The following is a 25,879-nucleotide window of genomic DNA, read 5'->3' as shown; positions in this document are numbered from 1 at the left end:
TCCTTGGTTCACCACGAGTGAGTGCTTAATGAGGAGAAAGAGATAAAGCAAGGTATCAAAATAACAAAAAGACTTCAATAAAAGGACCGCCAGGCGAGACTCTAGCTTGTATTCTAATGGCCCTAATGGGTTTATAGAGACACTCATTGCCGATGCTAACTTGACATTGCTTATGTGCACATTTTGGCAAATAGTGATGAAATAGGACTCATTCTTCTTATAGTTAGAAATGATTTCACTGGAGAACACATTTTTCGATGTTTTACATCTGGTCCGGTTTAAAACAAATTCTTCAGATGCAGAAAAGTCTTCTCAATTAGTACGTAGTACCTCTTTTTTAAATAAGAAATATGAAAATCCTGTTTTTGTATGCATTTTCAAACATTGACAACAGAGTTTATTTAACACTTGTAAATGATTAAGCTAGTTTATGAAGAAAAAAACGGCCATACGTTTAGGATTTCATGCAGAAAGATTATTGACAAACAGCTAGCTATCAGACCTAAAACAACAAATGTATTTTAACAGTTTGCCCATTGTTATTTGCTTTCTTTTATTAGGTGTATTCTCGCTACCTCACTCATGACTAAGACGATAGAGGTGCCTGTGAGGAGATGACACGCTTCTAGACGAGCTTGCCACCTCATCTGATAGAACGTTGGAATATTCCTCTAAAGGACAAGCGAGTGAAACGCCATCTGCCCTCTCTCAAACCTCACACAGTGACATTTCCCCCTGAGGTAGGTAACCTTTATCGGGGAGCCGAGTCCAGTGTTGCTTTGGCTAACTGCTGATCCTCTCCCGGGGAGCTCATTAGCCAGTCACTCTGTGGATGGCCGTTTCCCAGACACTCAAGCAATTAGACACGTCGCAAATAGGAGCGCTACCTGAGGACAGCTGGCAGCCGAGAGGCCAAGTGATGAAAGTGAGTGCGACCCACCGAGGACTCTGAGTCTTGGTCTTTGTGTGTGAACATGCCTGCTCAATCGGGAGCTTTAAGGGTTTGTCTGTCTCTTAGAAACAGCTTCCCGATGCTCATTTTTCAGAGAAACATATTGTGGCAATCTTACTTATCGACTACAAAATGCAAATTCTGGAAAAATTGCATGGGTATGCGTTTCTCCTCCGGTTGGTGAATTACCACGGGTCACTTCCTTTTCAGCTGGGTCGCTTCTTTTTGATTTGGGGGCAATTAGGGGTCTCTTCTGGTTGATTTTGGTTCATTACGTGGTCAGTTCTTGTTCATTTGGGGAGATTTCTGGGTAACTCTGGAACGGATTAATGTCGTAACTCTTGGGTCCACTTTATGAATTAGATAAAAAGAAAAAGATAAAAGACCCGTGGGGATTGCATGTAACTTTTTGGGAGATAAAAAATATTCATCAGCTGTAGAGTACTGGTCCATTTAATGCAAGCGCCTCACTACGTAAGATCGATGCGTTAGAGCAGGGGTGTCAGACTCGGGTTGGTTCGCGGGCCGCTTTAGCGTCAACTTGATTTCACGTGGGCCGGACCATTTTAGATATAATATTTAGATTTTAAATGGATTAAAAGAACTGGATTAAAGGCCCTGAATATTCAGTTTTTTATAGATCTAAAACAATGTTCATTTTAGATTTTTTTAAATATATTTTTAGATTTTACAAAATGATTTTTGAACTAAAAACACAGAAAAAAATGATTAAAAAAATACAATTATTGATTTAAAAGGGGGAAAATCAGGAAATGTAATATACATCTATACTCTTCATTTTAATTTGATCCTAAAACAGAAAGTCGGCACTCATGATTTACTTTCCCGGGCCACACAAAATGATACGGCGGGACAGATTTGGCCCCCGGGCCGCCACTTTGACACATGTGCGTTAGAGTGACTGACAGGTCACCACAAGTCAGGCTTGTGACACTCTGAACGTAATAGCATCGACTTTAAACTTCTGGCAGCAACGCTCCGGCAAACACGACGTGTCCAATTAGATGATCCCGTTGACATTCGGATAATTCCCTGCCTGCTTTGATTTCACAAAGTGTTTTCTCATATTTTTTTCCCTAAGATAAAACTGGACAAGGGCCCTTAATAGCCGTATCAGAAGTCAAATAAAGTTACCCATCTGTCAAAAGTGTGCACTATTAAAAAGTTGCCAAATTTGAAATCCACCAAAAATTCTTCTGACCTGGCAGAGACAAAGGGTGAGGAAGGAAGTGGCATAATGAGATGCATGTGAGTGAACGCCTTGCAGGGACAAGGTGAGTTTAACGCCCCAATCCAACACGATGTGGCATTCTTCATTAGGGCAGCTATCTCATTAAGGACACAGTGATGTGCCACAAGGCATGCACCCTTATTAAAGATGTGAGCCCAATTAGTTGATTCTTTCTGAGGGATTTCCTGCAGTCTCCACAAGCACTCATAAATGATCCCCTGTCTCGTTGTCATGTCTCTCCGTAGGAAACATGTTTACCTCTTCCGACACTACTGGCAGGGTCGGTGCCTTGTTACTAACGTCGCTCAAAAATAAAGTCCCCAATTTTGCTCAAACTTCGTGGAGGGTTGCAGTGTGAAGACATGATTTTTTTCAGCTTTGGCAAGAAAAGAATAGCTTAAAATGATTTTTTTTCTGGCTTACTTTTTGAATTATTGGAGAAATTTTGAGTAATTGACCAACATGTATTCGATAGTAGAGCAGTTCCTGACATGATTCAGTTCCAACATCTCTGGAGAATGGAAACGATTTATTCCAGAGTAAATGTGGTTCGCAGATTGTTCATAAATGTTCAAAATGAAGTTAGTTTTTGCTTTCAAAAAAGAACAAATATTTGCCAATAAGTAAAAAGTCTTAAAATAAACAGTTTTACATTTTACAGAAATAATTTAAAAAAATATTTTATGTTTGATGAGATATTTTTTGTTATATTTACAAGAAAGAAATCACATTTTCTTGTTATAACCTTCATGTTTTGCAGTGCTCACATGTGGATGTTCATGCATTCTAATGACGACTATCTGTCTCCTGCACAATTTGTGGAGCCCATCTTGATCCTTTGAGTAGACATGCCAAATCCCCTCACAACATCAACAGCCCACCAAGCTCACTCACCGGGAAAGGTCACGAAGGTAAAATAATTGTTTGTATACAACAAGAGAGTCCTTTGGGTGACTGCATGTTGATTTGAAAGCCAGATTTGATGTCACAGCCTTGATTGAGACAACTCATTTGCATCTTGATTTTCTACAATTTTCGGAGATGCTCAGTGTGCTCAAGATGGTATTAAAACTAACAGTGCATGAATTCGGCTTTAATTTTTTTTACTTAAACCACCTCTCTGAAAAAGGTCACCAATTTTTTTTAAATAAAAAAAAAGGTTTACACCACCAAAGGTTTAGGTGGGACCAAACAGAGCAGGTTTGAATACACCCTTTAATTTGGTTGCTCATCCAGGTAAGCAATATTCAAAGGCTAAATAAACCGCTACGTGTTATTCTGACTGCAGGAACCTTTGACACTTTGAAAGTTACAAATTCTGCCACTTTCCCCAAACCCTAAAGGGGATTGTCGGGTTTAAAAGGAAAAAAACTGTCAGAGAAAGTGAAGTTTCAAGATCCTTTAGTGTGGTGAGAGTGACAAAGACAAAGCTTGAGAGAAGAAAACAGTGCGTGTCAAAATATGTTCAACTATCTGTCCATCCTTTCGTCTATTTATCCATTTTACCAGCCTTCTTCTAGCTTTGTCTTCTTGGCCTGAGGCTAGCACTGAATAATTCTGTTTTGAGATTTGTAAAAGGACTCTTCAGAGAGACAATGCAAGAGAGTTGGTGTGTAGACTGTGAAAACAGTTTTGCTGCAACTACATAGAAGCGAGAAGCATTTGGTCTACCACAGGTTCTGTCACTGACCGGTAACAGAAGGTGGCATGCTTGCTGTTATTTTGGTTGTTAATTTATGAACTGAATGTCATAGGCTAGTCACATTAATAATCAGACAGGCTTTGTCATCATCATTGACTCGACAAAAGCCTAATTGTCATCATACCTATATGCGTATGACGAAATTGGTAGTGTCTCTCCACAAAGTGTGCCTTCACGCCAAAAGGCCCAAATAAGTGATAATTTCAGACTCGTTGGCACTCTGCCGTGATGGATACATCACATCACCCCCGAGTGCAACCAAATCCCGGCATCTGCAGAAAAGGTTTGCCTCGCAGATGCCAACAAAGAGAAAAAAAACGGATCACTTACCAGTCAGAAGGAGGCAGATCACCGCCCAACGTCCTTCATGTTACCTCACCCCGAAGTTATAACACAGAAGGGATTGTGTGTCGTGCTACCGCAAGTTCAAAGTCCTGATGGCTGTGGGAAAAAAACTGTCCTTAAGCCTATTTGTCCATACTTTGTGAGACCTGTAGCGTCTGCCAGAGGGCAGCAGCTGGAATAGGTTGTGACCAGGGTGGTATGGGTCCCCGACAATGTTCCCGGCTCTGTTGAGGTAACGAGGGCTGGCAATATCTTCCAGTGAGGGCAGAGAGCAGCCGACGATCTTCTGGGCAGTGTTAATCACCTTTATTAACAATGTTTGGTGGGACGTATCACAAAATTCATGGAAATGCAGCCATTAGTTTAAGCAGACAACTAGGGATGGATTTACCAATGTATTTTTTATTGTGGTGGTAGTTCATGGTTCTGTAGAACTGTTTCTACTTTATTGGTTGTAACTATGTTGTTATATGAGTAGACCCAGGTCTTTTACTGCATGATATTTTGCAAGTGTGCCCGAAATTGTGACCGCCAAGTGCACGATCTAATAAGAAGTGAAACCGAAAGCTTTGAAACTATCCTTGGACTTGGAAAAAAATGAGTATAGAATTTGCTTTAGTAGGAATGGAGTATTTCCCTAGTCTTAAGTGATCTACAGTCTCAAAGAGCCATTGGAGTTAATACCCAATATGTGTTTTGTGTTTCTCTGTTGCTGCAACAACACTTTTCAGCGAAAAAGTAAAGAATTCCTTTGGGAATTTCTGAAAAGGTGATATATTACATTCACGGTGGAATAAAAGGAAGCCGTAGCAAAATTAGCTCCACTTCCCTGTTGGAGGTTGAAGGGATGACGTGAGTCATCTGAGCGGATCCTCATTATCCCGCCAGTCGCCGTGTGATCCCTGTTATCCGAAGCTCATCCCTCATCTACCGCCCTGGAGAGTGTAAAAAAAAAAGAGTTTCTTAATACCCTCAATGTAGCTCACAGTGCGCCTTTAGGTAACTGGATTTTATTGTTGTTTTGTTGCTGCTTTAAAAACATGATCCTAGGGTTTTCTACCAAGAGAGAAGCTTCCCATAAATACTGAGAAGAACGGGTGGAGGGGGGCGGGTTGATTCCCTCTAGAGGCAAACGTTCAAGATTACGCGTAAAGGTTTTTAGAACAAGACCATACTCAGGAAGCTTACATGAGCTGTTGGGATGGTAATGCGAGTGAGCTAACAAATCATGTCTCTTTAAAAGCTTCAGCGTAAGTGCAGTTGACTGGTATTTGGAGCTTGTGCCTAACAGTCAAAAGATTCTGGGTTCGAATGTCTCATATGTTTCTCGCCGTTGCCGGAATGAGGTTTCTTTAGGTATTCTCACTTTCTAATCAACAACTAACTGAGTGCTATTGATCATTTCATCAAGTCAGTTTTTCAGTAATACTGAAGGGATCACCACAGGAAGAATAACCAAAAATGATAATAACAGCTGTAGGAAAATTACTCCCAACAAGCGGATTGTAATGAGACCACAAAAAAATAAGCAAGGTTGCGTGGGTATTTTTGTGTTGGAAGCAACAGATTCCGCAAATGAAAGCGCAATGGCCAGTGATGTAATCAGCTGCTGCTTTGTTTGTGCTGACTGGCACCGACTATGGCAAACAGATGTGGCCATAGAATGTTCCAAAGGCCGCAACCCAAAAGCCATCAAGGTAACGGTAAAATCCTCTGAACTGCAACAGTGGCCAAGATGGAGGACATCTTCTTTAGTTAGCAGCTGCATCATAATTACCAATGTTGCGTATCAAAACAGGAACACTAAAAGCTGCAATCATGCACAACATCTGTCGTCAAAAGAACACTTGTGGAGAATGTTGCCAAATTATTAAAAGAATCAAAAGCCTGTGGAACACACAGTAAATGTTTTGTGAGGGTTATATTTTTATTCTTGAAAGCTGGTTTTATTTGTTTGTATTTGGTGGGGAAAAATTGGAAAATGCTTTCCCATGGTTGAGTTTGTTTTAGTAGACGGCCTTGGGAGACCTTAAGTTTCTTTTCTAAAAGAATTGGTAGGTTCTTAGCTGTCTATTTTTTTTTTTACAGAATATAGAATTTTCCATTACAATTTCCCAATCTGGCGACCCAGTGGTCGAGTGGCTAGTATGTCGGCCTCACAGTTCTGAGATCAAGGGCTTGATCCCTCGTCCTGATCTCCCTGTGTGGGATTTGCAAGGACTGGTTGAACACCTAAAATAGTTTTTAGATACGAGCTTGAATGGGTGTTTGTTTCATTGTGCCCTGCGATTGGCTGGCCACCTGTTTGGTGCCCATAGTTGGCTGGGATAAGCTCCAGCACTCCCAGCGTCCCCTGTGAGGGTAAGCGGTACGGAAAATGAATGAGTTGCCCAATCTGTTGTAAAAACCTAAACATCATTATTAGATATCAGATTCTTTTTAATCAGGCAATCTTTTCCTTTCATTGTATTTTTTTTGAGTGTGTTGACCTTTTTGGAAGCCTGAAGAACTTCTGATGGTTCTGATATAAATGGATGCTTTAATGTGCCTTCATTGTCACCCTCTGTGGTCATCACGGGGATTAGACGGGGATTGTGAAGGTAGAAAAGAGAAGGAAATGCGCTGTTTACTGGCCTGCGGGAGTCTGCCTTATCTACAAGTGTCACCGCTTGGTTTCCCCCAGAAAAAGTATATATTTTTGTAAAAATGCTCTGCAGTATTCCTCCTTTAAAACCAGCTCTCTGTCCAAACCTAAATTGCCATTTTTTCCTGGGAGGGAAACAAACCGGTGGACAATTGCAGTTCTTTTATCCCATTGTTATCTGCACAAAGATGCTTCTCTTTTTGGAGGCCTTTGCTGTCGGGCTTTCTTCCTTCCTGCCTCAAGGAAATTGCATTTAGATGGTATTATATTTTAAAGTATGTATACAACATTGGATGTCTATGTAGCTTGTGCAATTTTAGCGAATATTGTAGGCTGCATTTAAAGTAGTAGATTGTTTGCAAGATTTTTGTTAGAACAAAATGAAAATGCACCAATAATTGTTCGTGTCACATTTGAGGAACACCCACGCATGGGGCACCAATATTGTATTAACTGTTGCCAACACTGTAAAAGCCATCAAATGACATTTGGAGAGCTAAGTGCCATATCGGGTTCCCTCACCCACTCACACCCCCACTAGGGAAATAGTGAATGTGCTCTTATAGTACATAGGTTTATGCATGTGTCCATCTCGTTCCTTTTTCTAACTTGTTCATCTGTCAAGTTGAAAATGCAGCACACAATTACCATCGTTTATCATCATTGTCTCTATACATGAGGTGCTCTGCTCATTATTTTAGTCTGATTCTCCTCTGCTTTAAATTCACATTAGTGCGATGTGTAGAAGCGCAATCGTCACACACGCACACACCAAGAGAAGAACATATTCCATAAGCAAAGCATGTTCAAAAGCTATGGTGTCATTGAAAATATATGATTTGGTTGTTTATAATGATCCGTTGACTAATTAGCTTGATGCACTACTTGCGTTTTTGTGTATTCGTGTCGAAAAAATGAAAATTGAGTTACTGTCAAGTGATGATGGATCAGCCTGCCAGTACAAAGGTTGACATTATTACTGCCAATTATTTGTACAATTCATTGTACACTGCCGACACTTAAGATGCTGAATACATAGTAGTATTGTGAGCATTTATTTATGAAACAAATAAATACAACACTGGAAAAAAATAACAAACGGAAAAAGTATACAAGAATCTGTACACATTCCCTCATGTAACAACTTTGACTACATTAAGAAGTAAAGTTTTTTTTAATTATGGTGTGTTATTTATAAACATACTGTACGTATACGATGCTTAAATAATACATGCACCCTATAGATCAAACACCTCGAAATCTTTTTTATCTGACGGCCTCAAAATATTATCGTTTTTGAGTGATTCCAATTCCTACTTAGTTCAGTTGCTCCTTTGTAAAAATAAATAAATACTGAGGATGATACTGAGTCTGAGTTCCTGGGCAACGGTGATGTATTTGTGAATTCACACCATGAAAGAACACCACCCGCATGAAAAACAACTTATGATGGCGATAGGTGTTTTCGCCCGCCGTTTGGGGGATTCGTTGACAGGCTGCAAACTGTTAGAAACATAGTCGTCGTTTCACACGTGTTGTGTTCTTGTGTGAGTTTGTGTCTGTGTTGTGGGAAAGGAGCTGGCGCTCGAGCTGGGAATGAGCTTGTAAATTAAACAGAGCCATGTGTAAAGATGGAAAGAAAAAGTGAGTGAGCAAAACTGTTATTGATTGACATAACTTTGCAGGAATGAATCCACTTTATGCATAATATTGAAAAACCTTATTGGAACACTAGGCCAGTGTATCTATAATAGTAGAGTAGAGTGGATATGAATGACAACATATAATTTTCCATTGCTGGGCAACATTCTGTGCTTTTTAACCTGAACAGTCTCTGAGTTCAACTCAAAATCTAATGTCATTGATAAAATGTTAATCAAACAAGTTGTAAATGAATTACGACCATACAGCTCACTACCATACTGGCTACGTATGCTCATTTTTTAGTGCCACTGACAGCGCTAAACGTCCAATTCATTTTGACTGAGAGAGGCTCTAAGACAGGGGTGGCAGACTCGGGTTGGTTCGCGGGCCGCGTTAACGTCAACTCGATTTCATGTGGGCCGGACCATTTTAGATATAATATATAGATTTTTTTTAATAAATGGATTAAAAGAACTGGATAAAATCCCTGAATATTCAGTTTTTTATAGATCTAAAACAATGTTTATTTGAGCTTTTTTTATATATTTTTAGATTTTACAAAATGATTTTTGAACTAAAAACACAGAAAAAAATGATTAAAAAATTAAAATTATTGATTTAAAAGGGGGAAAATCAGGAAATTTAATATGCATCTATACTCTTCATTTTAATTTGATCCTAAAACAGAAAGTCGGCACTCATAATTTACTTTCCCGGGCCACACAAAATGATGCGGCGGGCCAGATTTGGCCCCCGGGCCGCCACTTTCACACATGTGCTCTAAGAGGAAATCGGAGTACCTGGAGAAAACCTACACAATCCCAGGGAGAACATGCAAACTCCACATAGTGAGGACCCACCAGGGAGCGAACACTCGACCCCAGAACTGAGTCCGACGCGCTATCACCATTTTTTGATTGATTTACTTAACACAAAACACTACCTCACGACTGCAGAATTTGATGTCACGAGAACCCAATAACTATGGTAACAAAAGGTGAAAACGGGAGACATGGATGGATGTCTTGTCCTGTCTAACTGGCCTTTGAGTTATTTATTATCTTCCTTTTCATGCAGAACTGTAGGCCTTCCGTCTTTTACTCCCCGAGATTTGATGTCTCTCTCCTCTTTCTCTCGTCCTGCATTTCTCTCTTAGTATAAATGCACTTCCCACCCTGTGTCAAGTGCAAGAGAGGGGACATCTGGGTGTAAATTGCTCAGCTTGCGGTGCCTGAGGAAAAGCGGAAAGCAATTCCCGATGCCATTTCGTGGCGGGGCCCGTTTTTACTAAGGCGCCCCCGTGAAAGGGACCGAAAGAGAGGCGACGCCTCTTAATGGGCACCCAGTCAGCATGGAGGAGATTAGGTAGGAGAGGAGCTAGGAGAGCCCAAAAAGAGCGACATTATCTCGGTGCGTGCTTGACAAGCCATCGGGGCAGGAGGACTGCTGTTATGGTCGCTCATTTTAAATAGCCGCATTCACAATGTGCTTTACAATGGCTAGCATGAAGAATTCTGCTTCCCCTTTTGCGCTATGAATGGCATTCTTGGGCAGACTTTGTATTTAGGAAGGGTTTTTCATTGCTTCCATACAACTAGTTGGAGTAACTGCTTTTGCTTGCCTTTAAGTGTGAAATTATGTAAACAAGAATTTCTAAAACTGTGTCTCCTGCAGGTCAGTAACTTGTAACTAGAGTTCTAATATGCAAATTCTATTTTTTTCTTGAGAAAATAATGCGTAATCTAAAAAAAAATGACAATTACAAGCACACCCATTTTGTGACATCTCTTATACCCACATACACATAAATAAACTTGACAGGTTCATGTGATAATAGGTAATAATGGCATAGCAAGTAAAGGCAGGCAGCCTGAGATTCTCGCATCTGATTGGCTAAAATTTAATTCTATGATCTCACTTGTTATACATCAGAAAAACGAAAATTCTGCTGTTGTTCTTTTTTCGTTATATTAAACAAGATTATTTCCACTGAAATCCACATGATAAAATTGTTATCTCTCTCTTCAAATCTTTGGCTATTTACCCACACTTTTTGATCCATCCTAAATCCTCACTAAAACTCAACCGTTGTAGGAAAAACAAAATCTCCCAGAAACAAGCGAGAGGCACACACAGTGGTCGGTCCCAATCGATAGCGATCTTCTGAAAGTAAATTGGGCTCTCGCTTAAACCGGCGGCATACCCCTCTTTCGCCATTGCATCTTTGACAAATACCAGTTTGGCAGCAACAAAGCCTCATCGTACATCACCACGGCAGCCGTTCAATGTTAAAGCAACTGTATTGTTATTTACAGCACCGTCTTTAGTCAGAGTTGTTACATGGGTCATGACACCCGGTAGAGTTTTCCCCATAAGTGAGCCAAGGCAGAGTTTATGTAAAATGATAAATAACGCCGACCACGAGGGAGTGAAAAGCTCGTCTCTAGATGTTGTGTGACATCCGGATAAAGATTTGAAAAGGGCTCATCAAGATTATAAGGGCAGCGGATGAAAGCGCTACTTCCAGAAACCAAATAATCTTGCGCATGGTTAGCGTCATTACAAACATCTTGCAGCATTATGCATTCCCTCTTTGTATTACAGCTACTCTCCAGGGAGATTAGGAATATTTCTAATAGCATTTTATAGATCTTGCCTGTCTGGATTACTTAAAGTCAAGGTATACATCTTGGACGGAGATGGAGTGCATCAAAAATGTTTTGTCTCTTTTGTCAGGCTGTTTCATTGTCCTTTTCTTAGGGTTAGTATTCAGACTGCGACTCTATTCAGAACATCGCATTTGTTTGTTTAGCATCTTTCTTAAGGTTAATGTGCATCCACAATAGACGTCTCAGTCATAGCTTGTCAATCACTAGTAACATCAATCATTTTTATATTACAGGGGTTTGGGTATGATTTATTTATTCATTTCAGATCATTGTGTTCATAAGGACGTGCACAGTTCATCTGTTTTCAACTGGTTTATATTACAAGCAACAAAATAAGGCAAATATTGAAAGTGAAATGAAGAGAATGTAAAATTCACAGGTGTTATCTTCTAAAAATAACCTGGAAAAGGTCAAACCTGCAAAGTAGTCAGCACTATTTTATTATAATGATTATACTATAGGTTTAATGCTTCAAAAACCCCATTACGCACATAAATACACATTTCTCAAACAATGAATGAATGACAAATGTTTAGTTCACTGCACTGTTACTTTATTTTACTTGTATTCCACTCTACTTTTTAGTTTGTTATCCTGTCACTCTGTTGTCTTCTCACCATCTATCATTTCTTTTTATTTTTTTTATTGAAAATACACTATTTAAGGTCAGTTTCTCAAGGCTAGGAAGCAGGCATTAGGAAGTCAGCATTTTTGCAAGGATCTGGGTCTTCATGTCCATGAAATAGTGAGTTCAAAGTTTATCTTTTATTTAGTTTTCCACCTCACTTTGGAGGTGCACAAAAATCAATCTGGCTTTCAAGAGAATTTCCCTTGAAAGCTCTTAAGGCTCATCTGAGGGAATTTGGGATGTAGTCACTCAGGCTGGGCAACCCTTTGTTAGAGAACATTTCCCAAAAGAAGGGAAAACTGTACACTTGTCCAGACAATGGCCTACCAATGAGAAGGGACCTCTTTCCATTTCCAGGTGATTGCATGAACGCCGCTGGAAATGCAGAAAAGTCTGTCTGCCTCACAAGGTCACACTAATGATTTGTCCTCAAGATCATCTCTTAAATGACACAGACTGAAAGAGAATGAAAATGAGTTCACTCGAGCAAATGACCGTCGACTATCGGTGACACACAGGTCGATCTTATTTTGAAAGTTATTTTTAGCAGCACTTCTATTGCTCTGGCTTTAGTAGGCCTGTGAGTCAAGTCTACTGTGGAGCCTTTTCTGCAGGACCCAGACAAAGACAAACAAGTTCTTCTCTCCAGCAATGGAATCATCCAAGCCTCTCTCACTAGTCTCGATCGCTGACTCTCCGCTCTCCAGCTTGGCTGATAATGCCTCTCGCTCTGGCGTCTTCCCGGAGTCATTCACCGCACTAAGTTGTCGTCCTCGCCGCTCTTGTCGCCCCACTTATCTCCCTTTCCCTTTCTCTCTTGAACCTCTCCATCACTGTCAGCCCCGTGCTCCATTTCGCCGGACGGCGGCCATTGACACCGCACACACACACTTTTTGGCGTATTCACAAACACGGACAAAGATCATCCTTCTCTTTGTCCTGCAGTCTCTCTCATTCACAATATGCACATCACTGTGTCTCTCTGTCAATGTTGCGGAACGACTCGACTCGTGTCGGGATGCCCAAACTCATTCATCACAGGAGCTGTGTGGCATGTTGCTACGCTGGTCTCTTCCTGGCCTTGTCAAGCACTTCTTGTTGTTACATGGGAACGGAAATGGACCACTTACCAAATTTTTTGCTCAGGTCCTTCTGTCTGTCCACTCTCAAAAAATTACCTACCCCTCTATTGCAAATATTTAACTCATTGGCTGCCAATGGCAGCACTAGACACCCAGTTACATACAAACAATAGATAGTAACAACCTCTATCTGTCCAAATGCTTAGATGTCTGACTGCCCCTGTACATGCATAATGGCAATATTGTGTGTCTATTAGCACACTGTCCATATATGTAAATACCAGCTTGTTCATTTAAACATCTACTTAAAGTGACAGTCTACTCCACATGTGTCAAAGTGGCGGCCCGGGGGGCAAATCTGGCCCGCCACATCATTTTATGTGGCCCGGGAAAGTAAATCATGAGTGCCGACTTTCTGTTTTAGGATCAAATTAAAATGAAGAGTATAGACGTATATTAAATTTCCTGATTTTTCCCCCTTTTAAATCAATAATTGTAATTTTTTAATCAATTTTTTCTGTGTTTTTAGTTCAAAAATCATTTTGTAAAAAAAAAATCTAAATATTATATCTAAAATGGTCCGGCCCACGTGAAATCAAGTTGACGTTAAAGCGGCCCGCGAACAGACCCGAGTCTGACACCCCTGGTCTACTCCTTCCTTTATATCCCATGATTTCCCCTCTGCTTTATATGCTCTTGACAACACATACAGGGTAAAACACTACAACAACAAATGTATAAAATGTACATTTTAAGCATATTTTAACCGTCTGGTGGCACATTTCAAAGTGCAATGGCGATGCCTATCGTTATAATGTGAAGAAACCTCACTCTTATGGCATTGCGTTGCATTTTATTTTGGTTTGATCTTAGTAAGCAATTTGTCATTCGTACCAAACTTTAACCATTTTTCTGCCCATTGCCATTTTTGCATAACATAAGATCTACCTCTCCTTTCGCTGGCGGATGGGAAATAGATGTCACTCAAATCTGTCTATTAACATACATAACAACATATGTCCATTCACATTATCACTCTCAGGATTTTATCTAGTCAAGGTGTCCAAACTTCAGATTAATGATTAACTCTACTACCTCTGCGGGCCCTCATAAGTTGAGCAATTAGGCATGCATTACGCATGTTAGGCCCGTATTTATGAGTAACAAGCAGTTAACCAAGGTGATTTCCACCATGACCGAGCGCATTGTCGACTCTCAAAGGAAATTCCTCTGAGTTACAACAAGTTGATGGCGGTATTTCATAAAGAGCCGGCGCGCCAGGCGCAATAACGCTGATTTAAGTCGCTGTCGGGAGCAGCCAGTGCTCCGCACTGCAACTGCGTATCGCTTTATCACACTCGGCATCCATCTCCCAACACCAAACAAGCTGCAGAATAAGCACAATAGAAGTTAAGTGGTGCTAACGTTAAAGAGATGTTGATTTGTTGCCCATCTGGCAGTTTGTGTCGAGGGAAGTCATCATAAATGAACGGGAAAATGGACGGGAGATGTAGACGGAAATAAAAATAGCGCGCTGAAAAATCTACAAGTCTTCACACCCTTTGGGTGAGGTTGCCCAAGGCGTGCGTTTGAGAGTTTGATGTAGCAAAAAAGAAGAACGTTTGCATTAACACCGTAGAAAGGAAAATAATGTGTCTATGAATGTATTTAGTTAATCTCAAGGCCTGGGCACACATTGTTTAGCGGGGCCTACAAAAGTAATTCAATTGATTTCATGTTTTTCCAGAAAGTAAAATTAATTACCAATTTGTAGTCCTCGATAAAAGACAGGAAATATTAACCGTTATCTTTTTTTTTAAACCAAATATTTGGAAATATCTATAAGTTAGTCTAGGGCGTAGTCTGCCATTCGCCCAAAGGCAGCTGAGATAGGCTCCAGCACCCCCCTACAAGCCGTGTGAAGATAAGTGGTTCAGAAAATGAATGAATGAATGAATTAAAATTCATTAAAAAGATTAGTGTAATATTTCTTCCCTTTTAAGCGTAAAAATGAGTGTAAATAAAACAATAAATTAATAAAAGTACAAATAAATTAATCATTCATCTACCGTAACGCGTATCCTCGAAAGGATTGCGGGAGTTGCCGGAGCCTATCCCAGCTGACTTCGGGCGAAAGGCATACTATACCCTGACTGGTCGCCAGTCAGCCGTAGGGCACAAAGAGAGACAGACGACCATTCACACTCACAGTCAGACCGCCGCCAGCGGGAATTGAGCCCACCCATGTCGCACCCAAGTCAGTTAAGTGAGCCACTACACTAACCGGCAGCCAAATAGATCATTACAAAAATATTGGCAATAGAGGTTCAAAAACAAATTATTTTTAGGTCGATGTTGTCTCTTAACAACTCATAGACTATCAAAATAGGATCAACTATAGCTCAAATAAACTCCTGGCCTGGGGTCAAAAATTGTGATGTTAATTGTACAGAATCGAAGAATTCCGCTTTGCTGTCAAAACTAAAAAATGCACGTCATGCAAGACAATAACCATAAAGGGCCAAATTCTAACAGCGGCATAGTGAGAGACAGGAAGAGACAAGCAGTGAATGCAAATGAGAGGGAAGAGTCGATATGATTGCCATTATCACAATTATCATTAGAGTGTGTTGCTGGCAAGCAGCCGTCTCATCAAAGTGGATCCTATCACGCTGCTAATTGTGGAGGATGTCGCGTGGCAGCTTGCAGGGGGCCCTTGGCGGGTGGAGGAGTTAGCGGCGCTCCCATTTAGCAACGTGAGCAACAAATGTGGTCTGCCCAAACTGAAACTGGCAAATAACATGCTCAGCCTTCAAAAAGTTTACCACCAAACTCCTAAACCAGTCTACGAAATGACTCATGGGTGAGCATTATTACCAAAACTAAAGTCTGATCTGACCCAGATTACACATTCAAATTGACCAACGATATCTTTAATGAAACGTATACTTGTTTTGTTTTGTTTTTTTCAAACTTAGCTAAAATGAAGAAACATTTAATTCCCTTTAGATTCCAAGGGAAAAATTCTCAAGATGAAAATCCAACTCAAATATATTTTAGAACCTCCTGATGAAGCTTTAATGATGTCCTGTATCTTAATCAACCTTTAAATCCATAGTACTCACCTATACTGCATAGTCTCTTAGGCATTTATATAAGGATGTTGTTTGGAATCTTTCTGATTTGACCAATCATGTTTCACGCATGAGGTTCAGCGAGCAATCCCAGTGTGGCCTCCCCAGGGATGGACAACATAGCTTGAACGTTGAATATTTCCAGAAGAGGAGGCAATAAATGATCAAGTGATTCTCGCGAAGGAAACCGGAGATGGTGCTGTGCCTCTGGCTTGCATTCACAAATCCCCGTCTTCATTACTATTAATATATACCAAAGAAATGGTTAAATTATTGCACACTACATTTTCTTTTACATTCATTTTTAACCCTAAAACCTTTAAAGAACACGTTTTGAAGTACAGACGTTGCCAAGTCAAACTGTTTAATCCAAAAGTCAGATGATTATTTTAATGCCGAGAGGCATTTGCGAGGGTATTATATCGGCATATTTTATTTTCATGTTTATGGATTGAAAATATGTCTGCTAAAACTGATAAACAATATTGATTTTTTTTAATATACATTCAGCCTTTTGTGGAAAAGTATCATTTTGTGATGTGTTGGTTTTCGATGAAAATTTAGTTATTTGTGGGGAAAATTCTATACTAGTTGTCAGACAAAAACATACCCACAATTTTGTCTGGTTTTTTTCAGTGGAAAAAAAGTCATTTGTGCTGCTGCTAATAATGAACAAAACCAAAAAAATAACAAGTAGTGCAAAGTATTTGTGTAAATGAACAAATAAATACTGCAACAGACTGTAACAACCTAAAAGTAGTGAAAAATATTTTTGCAGTAGTCCCCCCGATTTTCACGTTGTATCGCAAAACCGCGCAACGTGAAAAAAGGGGAATACTGTATACTTAAAAAACATAAAACAACATTGATTAGTAAAAATAATTTCTCCTATATTTCTGTGTGATTTTGAGATTGAAAAATAACTATTTTGTCCCTTCTATGAAGGTAAGTCAAAGCTACAATGAATAAATGATAACATTCAGTTTGAAAACAATTCCTCCAAATGAACACATCCATACAACGTGCACCAAATACAACACAAGAGGCCTACTTCCATGATACCATTCAATTCAATTAAGAATGAACACAAGTAACATATACTCACTATCTCGACACTTGATGTTACAGCCTGTAGCTTAGCCTATTACCCAAACTTATTTGTTCTACTAATGTGCTCTATGGGCAATTCCTATTGAAACGGAAAACCCTTCAAATTTCCCAGTTTTTATTACAGTAATATAGAAAATATAGTGACAGTAGGTTCCCTGCGAGATAAAGTGAAAGTGCAGCGACCAGATAACAACTGCAGTCCCCAGTACATTTGGATTTCTATCTCTGTTGAGCGCCCGATGATGATTTCGCTGATTACTACCACGCTTCCGCTCACTCTTGATAGCTTCGCTCGGCGTGGACTACAAGGGTGCTGCAGGGCACCGGGTGTGATGAAGTGGGAAAGGCCGTGGGCATGCAAGTAGGCAGCTGCCCTCGCCACCAGTGAGAAGGAAAGCGGACACTTGGCAACAAGCCTCTATTACGAGAGTCCTCTCCTGTCTCTTCATCAGCCTTTTGATTACAAGAAGCATGCGGGCGACAAAACAACACTGATTGCCTATTTGATCGAGTGCTGTGATTGTCCGTCGGGGAAATGTGAATACAAATGCAAACTAACAAATGTACGCACATTACAATATGAGCTATTGAGGACTTAGTATGAAATATACAGTGTTGGAAAACCGACTCAAGCACTGGAAAGAATATGCAAACTCAACACAATAAACATTGAGCCCTGGATGTCAAAACTGTAAAGAACAAGGGTTTATCATCCTATTGCCACAATGTGCTAAGACTTTCATTTTCTGAACCAGGGGTGCTGGAGCCGATCCCAGCCAACTTCGGGCTCCAGGCAGGGTACACCCTGAATTAATGGCCAGCAATCGCAAGGAAACGGACAACCATTGACGCTCAAACTCATACCTAGGGGCAATTTAGAGTGTTTAGCCTTGCATGTTTTCGGGATGTGGGAGGAAAACAGCGAATAAGTGGATCCAGCTGACATAAGAAGAGAATTTTGCCATAATATTAAAAATAAATAAATAAAACGATACATAGCAAGAGGGGCCCTTTGTGATTAAAAAAAATAGTAGTATCTAATTCATCCAGGAATTCCAAATAATCTTCTTTAATCGCAGTATAACAGTATACCAATATTTTTGTCATAACAAGGAAGTAACTCGTCTTTCTTTTTTTTATCACCGATATTAACCCTAGATTGGTAACCCTCTATTTCAGGGGTTACCTTTCACGCTTCTGAAATAGAGTTACTGGGGGGAAAAATGGGTAGCCTCCATTGCACCGTCTTGCTTAGGACCCATTTTTTTCCCCGGTAACCATGGTAGCTCTCTATTTCAGAAGCGTGAAAGGTAACCCCTGAAATAGAGGGTTACCATTCTAGGGTTAATGAATAGTATGTAATGTGCTGCCAAATGAGATGTAAGAAGAGACAGAAAATTTCAAGCATTTCTTCAAATCACTCAGTGGGAACATCCTCGCAACCCTTAGATTTGAAGACGTGTAAGTGAATATTAGAACAATCAAATGTACGTGAAACGAATACAGTATTTGACAAAAAAAGTAAGTTGAGGGGTTTATTATATTTGTAAACAGGTTAGACAATTCAATAAAGAGGAGCACTTTTAGCCAAGAAGGAGACTAAAACATAGGTTTCATTCCTTTCCTTGTGTAAAGTGTTGAAAGCAATATTGAAAGCGCAGCAAGAGAGGGAAAATTGGTCGAATGGAAAACAGCCTGATTGGATTCAAGAGGGATCTCGAGGGGAAAATGTCGGGAAATGCATCCAGTCAGTTTCCCCACCTCCACATTTGGCTATTATTCTTGATCAGACAAACCGGAGTCGCATTTGAATAATATTGTTAGCTTTCTTTTGTGAGTCACTGTCCGGTTACAAAAATATAGTCAAATGGTTGCACAGTCTGAACTTTTCCTTTACGATTTTTATTATCTGATGCTGGGAATTTGTGCTCATTTTTTGCACATTTTTGGAGAAACACTGCCCCCACCTTGTGTGGTATCCCCAATTTCGTGAAATATGGCTGGTGGAATCGAAAACAAGCAGTCAAGGTGGAACTGCACGCCTCCTCCAACACCCGCTTCCGAGTGCAATAAAGTGATTCTCAGATGGCGGTGGACGAGTGGGCGACAGTAAACACGACAACACGACTAATTAAGTCCTCAGGTCCCCCATTTTTTATGGTGCCGAAGTTGCGGGATTAATTAAAGCCTCTACGACGAGCTTGTTTGATCAGACGATAGTTTGCATTCGCTTCCGGCTTCACGTATTGTATTCCTCTTTTAATCTGATGCGTAATAATGATCCATTATTTTGTACTTTAGAAGTTGACTCATAAATGTGATTTTTATTCCCTTTTAGGAGGAAGAAAGCACAACAAAAAAAACTCGCAATACCTGCAGAGGAAAAGATAAGGGATAAAGGGGTAGCAGGCTGGGCCAGAGGGAGCGTGGGTTTGTTTGTAGACGGGGGGCTCGCAGCTCTCTGTGTTCTACTGTAGCAAAACAGGAGCGGGGGGCCTCGCCAAGCAATAGCAAAACAGGAAAAGCATACAATACACAGGCAGAAAAGATAGGAGTATCAGCAGTGAGACCCCAACACTCCACTTGTCAGTCAAAGCTTGGAGAGCGAACCTTCGCCGAGAGCAGCGTGTCAAAGCGTGTTAATGATTTGCTGCATCACTGCTTGCTTGCAGCCGACTGACAGTAGGCCAGAGTGTAGTGGGAAAACCTCAACTTTGGACTAAAACAGCCTGTCTTCTCTTTGTATTAAATGACTTCAATTTAATTGAGGTGGAACCTTCGATATCAGACAATTCATCTGGTAATGTGGGCTGTCTTGCCATGATATTCTCCTTAGCGATTGTTCTCGTTGCACAGAAAGTCCATCATTCTGTTATTTATTGTTTTTAAGGAAAATATCTTACCGAAGGGGCTGTTATGAGATCGAGGATTCGATCCCAGATCCGGGCCTTCCTGTGTGAAGTTTTTGTGTTATTGTAGACAGCCGTTTAAGACCTTGTTTCTTTTCTAAAAGACTTAGTAAGGTCTTAGCTATGTCTAGTTTTTACAGAATATAGAATTTTCCATTACAAGTGCCCAATCTGGCGCCCGGTGGACAAGTGGTTAGCGGATCAGCTTCACAGTTATGAAATCAAGGGTTTGATCCCAGGTCTGGATTGGATTGGATAACTTTATTCATCCCGTATTCGGGAAATTTCGTTGTCACAGTAGCAAGAGGGTCAGGATGTAGGAAAGACATTTTAGACATAAATTGGACATCATTGAGTTTGGCTGTTCTGCCCAGACATGCGTGGGTTTTCTGTGGGTACTCCGGTTTCCTGCCACATCCCAAAAACTTGCACGGTAGGCTGGTTGAACACACTAAATTGCCTCTAGGTATGAGTTTCAGCGTGAATGGTTGTCCGTCTCCTTCTGCTACCCGTCATATTAATTTAAAAAGGCATTTGTACAAATACTACAAGTCCCCGCCCTTTTCCCACCTCGCACTGCAGTTGAGTAAAGAACGCGAAAATGGTATTTAAACTCTCCAATGAGCTCAATCAGCTAATGGCATAAATATTTGCACTCGCTTGCAACAGGTTGACTTTGATGCGCTGTAATCGTTACTTAGGAAAAATTTGGCAGAGCCCGTTAGCCCAAGTGCCCCCTTTACGCTGAGAAGCTAATTAGTAAAAGAGGAGCAGCTGCACAGGCAAGTGGCTGATAATGAGGAGAGACGACGGCATATCAACAAGGGTGATCAACACAGGCGGGGTCTCCAAACTGGGCTTGATTTGATTATGAATATGCTTGACAACTGTGTCCGCCAGAGGCAGTACAAGTCAAACTGGAAAATGGGAGGATGTAGGGAGTGGGCCCTTTGTGGAATAGTTTGGAGACCCCTGCTTTAGGTGGAAAAAGTAAAGTCATGTGTATTATACTTGGTTCAGGGAGTTTGGGGGGTCTTTGTAGAGTTGGGGGGAATTTGGTCTTAAAAGTTCTGGGGCAAAAAAAAAACTTGACTTTTCTGCTTTTCTGCTACGTAGTCATCAAGGTAACATAAAGTAATGCTGGATTAAAAAATATTTATTGTGACTGAGTTGCACGTATCCGTGTTGAAAAGGAGTGGAAGTAGTTGTTAGGTGAGGTGATACTGTGGATCAAAAGGACAATCGTAATTATGTATAAACAAAGAAAGAAGTAAAGAGAAAAATGGTTGTCTTAGTCTGATTATATCAAACAGGGTTGCATGAAGTAGAATGAGACATTCGATCAAGGCTAACTGCTTTATAAAAAAAATGTAAAAGAGAAGCAAGGGCATGAGCTTCATTCAGCCTATCATTTCATTCACCACTTCTTTTTCTACCACGGTGGAAAGGTTATGGTTACAATAGAATGATAATAATGAATCGCATTTGAATTATTTGTATTAAATCAAATGTTTCCACTGTTATAAAAGGCAGCAAAGGAAAAAAAATAATGACCTCAAACTTGTTATTTTAAATTCATTGTAACTAGTTTATTTGAGCTTTAATTTCATTATTGATGGATTGAAACAAGAAGGGGAAAAAAATTGCATTTTAAGGGTTACTCAGGGGTACCCAATTTTGGAAGGTCCCATATCTGAATGGCGGCAAATCCATAGCGGGTGGCAATGCAGTTTGAAAAATCAGTGGAGGATAGCAACTGTAACTGTATCTTTTTTTTTTTACTTTTTTTTAAGCCTGTGGCCTTAAGGGACCAAATAATAGACAGACTGTGACTGAAACACATCATGTGAGACATTCGGTAAAACATGTTAGACGCACAGGCTTGAATAATGCATCCCGTCTCATCTTTACTGACCGCATATTCATGTGCATGAACAAGTCTGCGCGGAGAAAGGCTTATAATGTCTGAATGCAGTTTGAACCGACAATTTAGTAAGTTATGCGCCCCAACCTAGATTGGGCTAATGGCTTATTCATGCAAATATGGAGCCCGGCACCATTCCTGACACATTCCGATGGCGCGTTTAGCTTTTTGACCCATTACAGGCAATATTAATCTCAGGTTGTAGGGCTCATTTCCAAAGTGCCGCCCGGTAATGAGAGATCAGAGGCAAGGTTTTATCATAGGCAATAAAACATGAGGGCTACGTGTGTGTATGTGTGTGTGTGTCTGTTAATAAGACCTCCAGAGGATTGGAACACGACAAAAGGCATGGGATGAGCGTCAAATAAAAGGCCGGGCCAGACACATGTAGAGCGTGGAGACAATGAGAGAATTGACTAAAGGGAGGTAAAATCCAGTGTTCTATTTTTATTCTTAAATTAACTAGGTTGTTTTTCCAACCGACAAGAAAAAAAAAACTATGATACCAATTTACAATGACTTAAATGTCATGCAACTTCACTTAAGTCGCTTGATGATAAATATGTATACCGTATTTTCACGACTATATGGCGCATCACATTTAAAGGTGCAGTGTCAGTAACGAGTGCTATTTCTGTATTTGACACACACATAGGACGCACCGCTTTTAAAGCCGCACCGCTCCGCATTACCACTAGATGGTGCTGCGCTAAAGGGAATGTCAACAAAACAGTCAGATAGTTCAGCCAAACTTTATTAATAGATTACAAATCAGCTTTCTGACAACTCCATTCACTCCCAACATGAATAAACAACAGTTTTTTTTATTTTCTCCGAGGTTAAAGTATTAATTAGTATTTTCTTGACACAGCAATAGCATAATAACTCATGTTGAACAGGTGGGCATCTCACCAAAGTCGTCATTAATCGAGTCAGTAATTTCTGCGTTCCTAAAAGCTCGGACCACAGTTGAAACCTCCACTGGGAATGATGACGAACATAGAATTAATGTGCTAGATCGAGTCGAGCTCAACCGAAATGCAACGCCGTTTTATATATCCCCGCATTCACTGGCGCACCAGAAATAGAGTCTAGGGCTGCTTGCCGTAGTTGCCAGAGCTGTTGAGGCTCAATATTTATCCATATATAATATATGTATATAGTTCGCAGTCTAGCTTTGAATGCTCTGTTGACGCCAACATCTAGCGGCAGGAGTTCTTTTGTAAATCCAGCCGGAATGATGGCGAGCACCAAATTAGTGTGCTCGCCGTCATACTGGGTGTATTGACAAAAGAACTATATATCCCAGCAGTCACTGCGCAGTACTTTTTCTACGGGGAAAATAGTAGAGTCGGGGGCTGCTTGCCGTAGTTGTGAGAGCTGTAGAGGATGGTGTACCCTATCCTTTTTTCTAAGATGGTATCAACTATGCAATTGGGAACTATTTTATCGCGCAAACCTTCAAACTCCTAGACGCGGGGGTGCAGCGCTCACCAAAGCTAGTAAAGCCCTTTTTAGAGCTACTATAATATTCTCTCTTTTTTTTTTTCTTTTTTTAAATGAGAAAAGTTAAGACTGCTAGCGTGAAAAAGGCCTTGGAACACTTGCTCTTTAGTTCCACCTCATGAAATTCTCTGTCAAGGCATTCATCAACATTCATTATTCGTATATTATTACATGACATAATGTTAGAAATAATATTCTAACAATAATGGCAACAATATAGAGAAGAAAAATTTAGATACTACGTTAGTTTTTATGGTTATGGAGTCTGTATTTTACAAAAATAAAATTGTACGTATGAGAATGTTGTGATAATATTGAGAAAAAAATGTAGTAACAACACAAAAGAAAAACAGAGTCAAACTACTTATAGAATTCAATCTAAATAAGTCATACCTTTTAAGAACAAAAATGCAGTTGTAGCTTTACGTCAACATAAAAGTTAATAATTAATAAATAAGAGAATAAATGTAGGACTGCCATTTTTACATTTGGTCTTCCTCATTTGTTTTTCTTTACCTGTGGTTGTTTATCAATAACTTTCTACCACAACTACATTTTTTCCATTAAATATCAAATATTATAGTGGATTTGTTTGCTTCTATGTTCCCGATCAAACATTTTCGATTTATATTAAGAGTAAAATGAATACAGAATTCCCTAAGCAACACCATTGAAGTCATCACAGGAAGACCTATTTTTTTTTTTCATCTCTTCCGGGAGGTCACAAATGGAAGCGGAGAAAAAGTGGATTGTGGAGCAGCTGCACTTGATGGGAGTGCAGCCATCCCAATTTATTTAGATTGGCCCTGCTTTATGCATGCCTTGGATCGGATTCCCTTAGGGAGAGCGTGCATTCTGGATAACAGTTGGAAATGCAAAAATGTGAGCTGAAATTGGAAAATGAAAGCCTCATGGACATTTGTGTACACCTGAAGGTTAACGCTGATAATTTTGTACGGACTTAATTCGCGCACTCCATCGCAGCTTTTGTGTGGTGAAGGAGGAATCTCCAAGGAAACCAGATTAAAGGCTTCCACGTGAGCGTCAATTAATGCTCCTCTCAATTACTGTAGGCAAATCATTGTTTGAAAGCAGGCAATTAGCATGGCTCTTCAATTAAACAGCCTTAAAATTCCTTCATATTTGCTACACCTGACATTGAAATGAAATGTTAACACAATAGAATGGCCGGGCAGGAAGTGTTATTGCTGAAATTAAATCATTCATTTATTCATTCATTCATTTTCTGAACCGCTTTATCCTCACTAGGTTCGCGGGGGGTGCTAGAGCCTATCCCAGCTGACTTCGGGCCAGAGGCGGGGGACACCCTGAATTGGTGGCCAGGGTACACGGTCGATTGGTCGCCGGTCTTTTGGTCGCCGGTCTTTTGGTCGCCGGTCTTTTGGTCGCCCGGAAGGTAAGTGATAATTACCATTCAAATCGTTGCTCAAATTCCCTAAATACAAACTGCGAATTACTATTTAGTCATACTTAATGCCCTAGTAATTATTAGGCTAAAGAAAAGCTCCAAATTTCTCGGACTTGTATTGTTTTTTGTTGGAGAACTTGTTAAGACCCTGACTGACGTAGCTTCTTAAAGGGACAACGCATGTACATACAAACTCTTATACACTCACACGTCAGCTCAGTGAAACTGCTCATGGCCATTGTTGGCTTTTATTGATGCGTAGATGCGTGTTGTTTTACCTTGTTTTGTCGCCAGTCTTTTGGTCGTCGGTCTTTTGGTCGTTGGTCTTTTGGTCGCCCGTTTTCGCGGTCCAGGCAACCAAAAGATCGCGACCAAAAGATCGCGACCAAAAGACCGCGACCAAAAGACGGCAACCAAAAGACCGGCGACCAATCGACCGCACACGGTATGGCCGGGCAGGAAGTGTTATATTGCTGAAATTAATTTCATTTATTCATTCAATCATTCATTTTCTGAACTGCTTTATCCTCAATAGGGTGCTAGAGCCTATCCCAGCTGACTTTGGGCCAGAGGCGGGGGACACCCTGAATTGGCACAAGGAGACAAACAACCATTCACGCTCACACTCATACCTAGGGGCAATTCAGAGTGTCCAAGCAGCCTACCATGCACGTCTTTGGAAAGTGGGAGTAAACCGGAGTACCCGGAGAAAACCCACTCAGGCCTGGAGAGAACATGCAAACGCCACACAGGTGCACCGACCTGGATTTGAACCCAGGGCCACCCTCAAATATGTATTGTCCTTTTATTAAGTAAATCAAACTTAAATTCAATTTACATAACCATATACTTTCTTCCAAAATATAGAGCTAAACTTATGTTGGATCTTGGATCTTTAACACTATTCTGGGGGTGCACATCATGATTAGATGATTTTGCTGTGGTGGTG

General features: G+C 40.4%; 1 long non-coding RNA gene across 2 annotated transcripts in view; it reads left to right on the top strand.

Annotated features, from left to right (window-relative positions):
• The window catches only part of LOC144070699 (uncharacterized), a 50,063-nt gene extending 24,983 nt beyond the window's left edge, over positions 1 to 25,080 (top strand). The window contains exons 3-6 of one of the 2 annotated variants that reach the window (XR_013299437.1): positions 561 to 740; positions 818 to 925; positions 2,965 to 3,115; positions 24,771 to 25,080. This is a non-coding gene — a long non-coding RNA (uncharacterized LOC144070699). Of the gene's footprint in view, positions 1 to 560; positions 741 to 809; positions 926 to 2,964; positions 3,116 to 24,770 lie in introns of both variants that reach the window. The other variant, XR_013299438.1, reaches the window with a different exon arrangement.
• Positions 25,081 to 25,879: the final 799 nt, after the last annotated feature.

Source organism: Stigmatopora argus, chromosome 2, assembly GCF_051989625.1.
Source record: "Stigmatopora argus isolate UIUO_Sarg chromosome 2, RoL_Sarg_1.0, whole genome shotgun sequence".
NCBI lineage: Eukaryota > Metazoa > Chordata > Actinopteri > Syngnathiformes > Syngnathidae > Stigmatopora > Stigmatopora argus.
This window is presented reverse-complemented; position numbering and strand designations above follow the sequence as displayed.